The sequence below is a fragment of the Sarcophilus harrisii genome, chromosome 6 (assembly GCF_902635505.1).
Source record: "Sarcophilus harrisii chromosome 6, mSarHar1.11, whole genome shotgun sequence".
Classification (NCBI taxonomy): domain Eukaryota; kingdom Metazoa; phylum Chordata; class Mammalia; order Dasyuromorphia; family Dasyuridae; genus Sarcophilus; species Sarcophilus harrisii.
Genome location: NC_045431.1, coordinates 216,601,667 through 216,610,891, shown reverse-complemented (window position 1 = coordinate 216,610,891; position 9,225 = coordinate 216,601,667).

Sequence of the window (9,225 nt, the reverse complement as noted above, 5' to 3'; positions counted from 1 at the left end):
AATGATGTAAGAAAAAAAGATATCAATAAAAAACTAATATAAAAAAGACTCCTCCTCATTGGGAGGAATTAAAGCAACACCAAAAAGTCTATAGTAAGCCACTATTGCAGGAACTGACTTTTCCATTCTATAATAATAGCAGCTAGCATTTTTTGTTTAGTCACATCTGATTTTTCAAGACTCCATTTGGGGTTTTCTTGGCAAAATACTGGAGTGATTTGCCATTTCCTTTCCAGCTCATTTTACAGATGAGAAAACTGAGGCAAGTGGGATTGAATGACTTGTTCCTACTCACAAAGCTAGTAAGTGTCTGAGGCCAGATTTTATCTCAGGAAGATGAATCTTTCTCCAGTCTCACAGTCTATTGACTGAATTACCTATTTTCCTGAGCTGGCATTTACATATTGCTTTAAGGTTTATAAAACACTTTGCAGATATGATATCATTAGTTCCCCCCAAAAAACAAAAACAAAAACAGACAAACAAACAAACAAAAAACCCTTTGAGGTAGGTGCTATTATTATTCCCATTTTATAGATGAAGAAATTGAGATAGAGAACCTAAGTGATTTGTTCAGGCTCACAGAGCTAGCAATTGTCTAAGACAGGATTCAAACTCACTTTTTCTTGCTTGCAAATCAGGCACTCTCTTTGCTATGGCACCTATCTGCCCACCCATAGCTATGTCACAACTAGCATACAAAATCCATTTTCTTAAGAAACATTAAGTTTCTAATATGGGTGGAAGAGGGTAGAATCAGGAGTAAAGCTCATTTTCCCTGATTACTCAAATACTAGAGCAAGGAAGTGGTCACTGTAGGATCCAGGGAATATTTCAGGGCAGGTTGCCAGTGGAAAGCTGGTATTTGGCAGGCGGCAGTCCTGATGATGAAGAGTTTCTCGGTGTCTGCTAGAAGGAGAAGTCGGAACAGATCTAAATGCAGCCACCTATTGATTAATCCTCTTTGTACAGGGCATGGCTTTTTATTAAAGAAAGCAGATATTCAATAGTGTTAACTAGTAATGGGAATTGACTTTTCGCTAATTGCACAGACCTTGGCACTAATACACTTTAATGGAAATTGGGACCTGTGTCCTTCAGATCAATCCCCAAGTTTTTTTGGTAATTTTCCCTGGTCAAAGGACATCAAAAATATTGTAGCCAAGTGAGGTTTCTGCTTCTTTTTTTTCTTTCTTTAAAAATATATAGGATAAAGACTTTTTCTGCAAAGGAAAAAAAAAGAATTAGGAAAAAATTGACTTTGGGGTTCATTTTTTCCTTCATTAAGCATTTATTATATACCTACCATATGCAAAGCACTGGACATTTAATGATATTTGTTTACAGGGAGCTTAGATAGATAACTAGAAGATAAAGATGGAAACTTTGTGGATTGGACCAAATGAGAATTATGGGGTCATAGATTAAAAGAGAGAGTCATCATTCAATGTTATTATTACCCATAGTCCTACAGGTAATAAAAATAATTTCTGGACTTGAACCCAGGTCCTGTGATTGTACTTCTTTCCACTTCCTCTCAGCACGGGTACTACAAGGTAAAATTTTTGGCTGGGGCTGCTGATTTCCATTTTGGGGTTATGTTATGAATATTGACAACAAAGAAATGAATGCATGAATGAATAAACACATACCTACATGCATGTAAATGAATGGATAACAGCTGAAACCCCAATTACACCTGGCCATCCTCTGTACTTGATGCCAGTTCTGAGGCAAAAGACTCATCCCTTATTCATTGTTCATTTGTTAGATTTATTCAGAATGAACAGGATCTTTGATGGCTCCTGAGTATCCATCTGGACCTACAAATATGGTCAAGTAAAAATAAACACCACATTGGCCCAGCAGGCCCAGCAGGAATGGGGGTCACGGTGGGGCTTTTACCTCATCTGGAGACAGAATGGGGAATGCCATTCAGCCAGCCAGAGAGGGAGGGAAAGCCTAAAAGCTTCCAAAGATGGAAAATCTATTTCTGGCCCTCCAGGATTCACAGGGATGCGTCCTGTTGTATTAGAAATGCTAGCTGTAGCAATAAGGCAGGGAAAAGAAATTGAAGGAATAAAAATAGGCAATGAGGAAACACAGTGATATGTCTTTATCTGGTGTCACATAACCCAAGGGGCAATCTCTGAAGGTTTTTCTTTTTCTTAGATCACAGACAATGTCTTTATCGTCCTTGACTTTTGCTTACTGCTTTATCGTTTCAGAAGCACTTCTCAAGTAGTATCCCATTTGAGCTTCTCAATAACCTTCTGGAGTAGAAGAAGCAAGAGGATTGATCATCTATCCCCTTTTACAGATGAGGAAATCGAGCCAGTGAAATGACATATTGATACAACAGTCAGCAAATGTCAAAGGCAGGATTTGAACTCAGGTCTTCTCACTCTAAGCCAACAATGATAGGGAGGTTCAGTAGAGGGGAGAATCTGGGGAGAAACCCAATGAGCCAAATTGGAGGTGTCTATAAGATATTCAGTTTGATTTGCCAAAAATTGGTGATGTACTAAAGCTCTAGAGTGAGACCAGGGCTGGGATAAGTAGATTTGAGAATAATATGCATAGAGTTGTGTACTAAAAGCCAAGAGATGAAAGAATATACAGGAAGAGAAACTAATCTGTCAAAATCTGCCAAGGAGTCAAGAAGGATGAGGATTAGGAAAATGCAATTTAGAAAATGTCCATTAAGAGATCACCAGTAGCTTGGAGAGAGCAGTTTCTGTTGAATGATGAGGTCGAATGTCAGATTGTAGAGAGGTTTAGAACACAGAGAGAAAAGGAATTGAATGCATTGAGTGTAGAGAGCTTCCTCCAGGAGTTTAGGGATATAGGAGGGTACCTAGTGGGGATGTTAGGATCAAGTGATTTTTTTTAAGGATAAAACAGACCTGAGCACATCTGCAGGGAGCAGGGAAAGAAGTGGTACATAGGGAAAGATTAAAGATGAGAAAGTGGGTATTATAATAAAGACAATCTGCTAGAGGAGATGGCAGGGGATGGGCTCAGAGATGCATGTATATGGTTTAACCTTGGCAGGAACAGAGAAACCTTTTCATTTAAGACCTAAGTGAAGGGAGGAATATTTGGGGGAAATGTGTAAATGTTAAGAAATGAGAATAGGGAACTCATGATAAATGGTAAGGTCCTCCGCTGAGAAGATGGATTCAGGGGAAATGCCATGGGAACTTTAAAGAGAAACTAGAAAGTTTGGGATAACTGCTCTGGTGAGTGGGATTGCAAATCAAGTAAGGGTGGAATAGAATGTTTGCCTTGCTGAAGTTAGAACCCAGGTGAGATTGGATTGCATAAATTTTGTGATTTCCTTAATCTCCCTTCATCCATGCATAAAAGTGAAGGAAATGGGAATTATCAAGATTTGGGGTTTATTTTAGCAAAGTATGATCCATGACAGAACAATAAGACAAGAAGATAAGTTGAAGTGATTCACTAAAGGGTGGAGAAAGGGAGAGTAAAGAGAATTCGGTTTGGAGGTAACTTTCTGGGAAAGAACTGAGGGGAAGAGAGAATAAAGGTCACGGTCAAAACAAAAACCTTTCTGAACCTCAAAATGTGATATAAATATGAATTGCTACTGTATATACCTGGTAAAATAAAATAATGCTCTTTCTCTTTTCTAAAAACAAGGATTCATTTGAATAGGTAAGAAAAAATCTTTCTTAATTTAGGACAGTATTGGTCAAGGCAAGATTCTGAACCATTTTCTCTTAACTGAATATCCATATGAATTGAGGGCTTGCTCCTGGAAAAAGAAAAGAGTACTCAGAAAATTTTTCTGGATTTCTTTTCTTCTTGGATCGCAATAAAATTCTCTTTCTGATCAACTCCTCCACTCCTTATATCTGTACTCAAACCCCAGATCTGGGCTTTCCTTTAGCTGCCATTTGGCAGCATGGCAACCTGTGGTCTGGTGATTGGGGAGCTATACAGCATCGATTTCAGGATGGGACTCTCCTAAGTGCCCCATCTGAGGCCAGATTTTTTTTTTAATTTTTAAACAATAACATCTGGATAAAATTCAGATGAACCAAACTGCCGCCTAGAGTTTAGTAGAAGGCAAAGTAATTGGTTTTCCTGGGCTGCTGATGCCCCACTCAGACAAATGAGAAATCCAACCATGGCTCCAGTGGCAAAAAAAGACCACATCAGCAGTACAGTGGTTCTCTTATTTCAGACCTTGTTATGTTATTGGCAATAAAAGGGGACTAATATACCGTTAATTAATATTGTGTTCTCCAGCTAATTTATCACGTTATTAATCAGAGTGATAAAGCCAAGGGAAAGCAAAGCTCACCTACAATCTTTTCCTGACTTTAAAATCTTTTGAGTGTACACAGAAATTGGCATTTCTATAGACACTGCCAAGCATTTGGCTGTTTCTGGATAAGTCTATTCTATTTTCAAATGCTAACTTGCCCCACAGGAATATTTTATTTAGCAAGACAGGACTTAAAGTGAAAGGCTAACCATTCCTGATCATAACCTTGGCTTTGCACATCTAGTAATTATCCTTTAATTGCATTACCCTCTTTGAAATAGAGTTGTAATTGGAAAAAAAACAATTTGACATTCCCTGATGCTTACTCTGACATGCACTGTTTGCTTTTTATTCAAATGTAAATTTTCTCCATCATACTATCAAAGAAAGAAAAAATAATAATAAAGCAAAATTGAAATGTCAGTGGTAATTCTGACATGCAGGGAGCACCATCCGCAAGAGCTGTCTGGAAGGCGAGTCTTGTGATTCCACTGGAAAAAACACACACACACACATACACACACACACACATCAGACTGAAATTAGTATGCTCAAAAGAAAGGGACCGATGGGAGGGAGGAATAGCACATCTGTTCCTTAGGGATTTGGGTCTATTTCGCATGATGATATCAAAATATCAAACAAACTCCGAGCTGTAATTGTGTGATGAATGAGCTCTCCAGCTTACACTACAGGGGTTTGGGGATGGGGGTGATGGGAAGACTGAAGGATAAGAGACTAAACTTTGGAGATTAATAACACTTCAAATATAACTCTGGTTTGGAGATGTATTTTAAAACAAAATACCAGCTGAATAGGGGTCAGAGTATCAGATTTAGGGCTTTAAGGGAATTTAGAGGTCATTTAATCCTGGCTAGCTAGATGGTCCAATAGATAGAGTGCTATTTCTGAAATTAGACCAGTTTAAATCAACATTTGATATTTATTGACCATATAACTCTGGGGAAGTCACTTGACTTGGACTGCCTCAGTTTTTTCAACTGTAAAATGGAGATAGTAATATTACTGTGAGTCTCAAATGAGGTAATATTTATAAAGTGCAGCTCTGGTACAGAGTAGATACCATTTTATAGGAGAGGAAACTGAGGCCCTGAAATGCAAAAATACCTGTCATGAAGCAAGTTAGAGGCAGAGCTTTAGGTCTTCTGACTTCAAATCACTGTAGCCTCCTGCCACTTGAAAGATCTATAATTCTAATTGTTAAGCCACTAGTAAATGTCCCATAATTGAATTGTCATTTCCCTTTAGAACTTATTTAAAGGATATTTATAGCTCTTCAAAAACAAGAACATCTAACAGTTAACAAAAAATTTTATTTAGTTTTAGGAGGTGATAGATATTAAACAGGGATATGCAACGAGAACAGCATAAGTTGATCCAATTGAGCTCAGCTCCTTGTCTCTGAGTTGTCTGCGGTGGACTGATAGCCAGAAGCAGTAGAGAAAGATGTTAACTCTTCATGGTGTTTTGTACTCAGACCATGATGAAGTGATGACAGCAGTCCCATCCTTTAGTCCTCCGAGCCAATTAAGTCTCAAGGATTGTTTCAGGATCTTTTAAGGAAAAGAACTGACCCAGCCCCACATGGCTTTCTTTTGATCTCAATCTCTTTTTTTTCTGTGTCTCCTTTTTTACTTTTTCTCTCCTCTCTCTCTCTTTCTTTCTCTCTCTCTTCTTTTGCTATCTCTTTCTGTTTTTTTCTTTTTCTCTCCTCTTTCTCTCTGCCTCTCTCTCTTTTTTCTTTTTCTCTTCTTTCTTTCTCTTTCTCTGTCTCTCTCCTCTCTTGCTCTTGATGTCTTTCTGTGTCTCCTTTCTCTCTCTCTGTCTCTGTCTCTCTCTTTCTCTCTTGATCTGTTTGTCTTCTTTCTTTTTCTCTTCTCCCTCACTCTCTCTTTCTCTCTCCACTTTTGTTCTTTATCTCTGGGTCTCCTTCTTTTTCTCTTCTCTCTCTCTTTCTCTCTGTCTCTCTTTTGCTCTTGATCTCTTTGTGTCTTTCTTTTTCTCTCCTTTCTCTCTCTCTTCTCTTGCTCTCTATCTTTCTGTTTTTTCTTTTTCTCTTCTTTCTTTCTGCCTCTCTCTTTTGCTCTCTATCTCTGTTTGTTTTCTTTCTTTTTCTCTTCTTTCTTTCTTTCTCTGTCTCTCTCCTCTCTGTTTCTTTGTCTTCCTCCTCTCTGTTTCTCTGTCTCTCTCCTCTCTTGTTCTTGATGTCTTTCTGTGTCTCCTTTTTCTTTCCTCTCTGTTTCTCTCTTGTCTCGTGATCTCTTTGTCTTCTTTCTTTTTATCTTCTCCCTCACTCTCTATTTCTCTCTCTCCTCTCTTGTTCTTTATCTCTGTGTCTCCTCCTTTTTCTCTTCTCTCTCTTTCTCTTTGTCTCTCTCTTACTCTTGATCTCTTTGTGTCTCCTTTCTTTTTCTCTCCTCTCTCTCTCTTTCTCTGTCTTTTTCCTCTCTTGCTCTCTTTCTGTACCTCCATTCTTATTCTCTCTTTTCTTTTTCTCTCTGTCTTTATCTCCTCTGTTGTACTTGATCTCTTTCTTTCCACATCTTTTTCTTTCTCTGTCCTCTCTGTTTCTGTCTCTCTCTTACATACATACATACACACACACACACACACAATCCTCCTGCAATAAACATAAATAGCAACTTATTACTTTGTCATGGATTGCTTTGCCTGCATAAGATATAAGTACCTGGAAGAGTGAACCTAAGGATAAATCAGCTTTGAGGAAGAGGGGAGACCCTGGTAAGGGCTAATGACCTCACTTGGGTGGTCTGCTAGAGTGAGAGGCCCTGAGTCACAATGAGAGATCCTCCTTCTTTGATACAGTGAAGCACAAAGAATAATGGGTGTTCCAAATCTAAATTTCACATAATTCACAGTTCACTCATAACTTGAGTAAGGTAAATGGCTTTGACTCTGGGACCTTGAATTTAGACAACACTCACACTCCTTTTAGCAAGCAGAAACAATTGAAATTAGCATCGACAGAGGAGGAATAACTAGTTAAAATAGTAATCTCCCAGAGAGTTCTCTTTGGCCAGACCCTACTCTGCTGCTTCTCCAAATGGTGGCTTCCATATCACCAGCTTCAGAGGATCTTAGGGTCCCTGTCTTCTGTCCATGGGATAGTGTCTCCCCTCTACCAACTTCCCATTCCCCTTACCCCCCAAAATGGGACTTTATATCACAAGGTTAGAACATTCTCTACCCCAATAAAATTTGTCTTAAATATTCAATCAGGGTTATTTTCATGCTGTTGACCAGGGAATCGTGCTTGTCATGGCCCTGTGGACAGAGTCCAAATTGAAGAGTAAAAAGCCCTACATCAGAGGATCCCCTCCTTGCATGGTCTGAGACCAAGAGACTGGCTTCATGATACCTTAAATAGTTGTTGAGGCTGAATCCAACCTCCAGAAAGAAGTAGGGAGTCCATCTCTAAGATTGTTGTTAATATGAAAGAATACAAAACACTTTTCAGACACATTAGGAAAGAGCTCTTATAGCCTTTCCAACACTTAGGAGACAGGGCCTTTATTTACTTATTTTTTTTTCCTTAAAGAACCATTTGGCAAGCATCCAGTTTTTATCCAAGATTTATCTAAATTGAAGTTGTCCACCCTACCTTTTAAAGTTCTTCTCTAGCTAATGAGCCTTTCAGCAAACACACAACACTGGATGTTAATCACTTGGAGAAACGGGAGGTAAATCTGTTTGCCTTTGAATAGCCCCAGCACACTCAGCCACCCACCCCTACCAGAGTGGGGAAAAGATATTGCATGTCATTTCTCAGGCCTCAGTATCAATAATTCCTCTGCAGAGCCTTTCTCAACCTCCTATTTTCAAGAGACTTTCAAAGCTCTCAAGCAATTGCTAAGTGATGCTAGAAGCACATTTGCCTGTACCTCGAGATTTGGGGGGTAAGTAGCCTATAATTTATCACTCTGTATTGAGAATTATGTTTTAGAGGGGCTTTCAGCCTTAGCAGCTGAGGTGTAAACATTTCTTTAAACCAGAAAAGCTTGGGTCTACTAGAATTCTGCCTAAACAGGGACCCAGGGGAAATCATGGAGAGCCCATGATTAATACCGAGGAAGTGGAAAGTTGGCACATCTGAAAGGGTCCCATGAAAATGTTTTCATCTTAGTACCAACAGAGGCCATGTTTCTCATTCTCTTCTCCCTTCTTGGATTATTGATGACAAATTTTGACTCCGTCCTCGACTAGTAAAACTATTGGTTTCCCTTGGGTGATTCTGTGAATCCCGCTGTGGACTTTACTCCAGATTCCTCACAGTGACAGTCTTTCTCATTTCTTAGATTTGCTGCCGTGGCTCCCCTCTACACAGAACCGAACTTGATTCTTCAGATATGCTCTGAGCAGGACAGAGGAGTTGGGGGTCTGGGATGGGGGAATCCTGAAAGCCATATTTCCTTTTAATACACATGAAGATATTGATGACCATATCTCAATCATCACACCAGGCTTCTCCCTTCCCTAAGTGGCTTCTCACAAACTGATATAAACAGTAATTTCCCTCTCTCTCTCTTTCTGACTCTGTCTCTTTTTCTCTCTCTCTTTCCATCTCTCTCTCTGATTCTCTCTTTTTCTCTCTCTGTCTCTTTCTCTCTTTTTTCTCTCTGTCTCTGTCTCTTTCTGTCTTTATCTGTCTCTATCTCTTTTTCTCTTTCTGTCTTTATCTGTCTCTATCTCTTTTTCTCTTTCTGTCTCTTTTTCTCTCTGTCTCTGTCTCATCTCTCTTCTCCCCACCCTTGTCCTCCCACATTTTACATTAAAATTGCAATCACATTTAAGGCTAAAGAATGAGTATGGCCAAAAGAGAATGCTATCTTTGGGGTTGGATTGTTCCTGGCCTGGCCGGTTCACATGACATTGACCTTCCTAGCTTACTT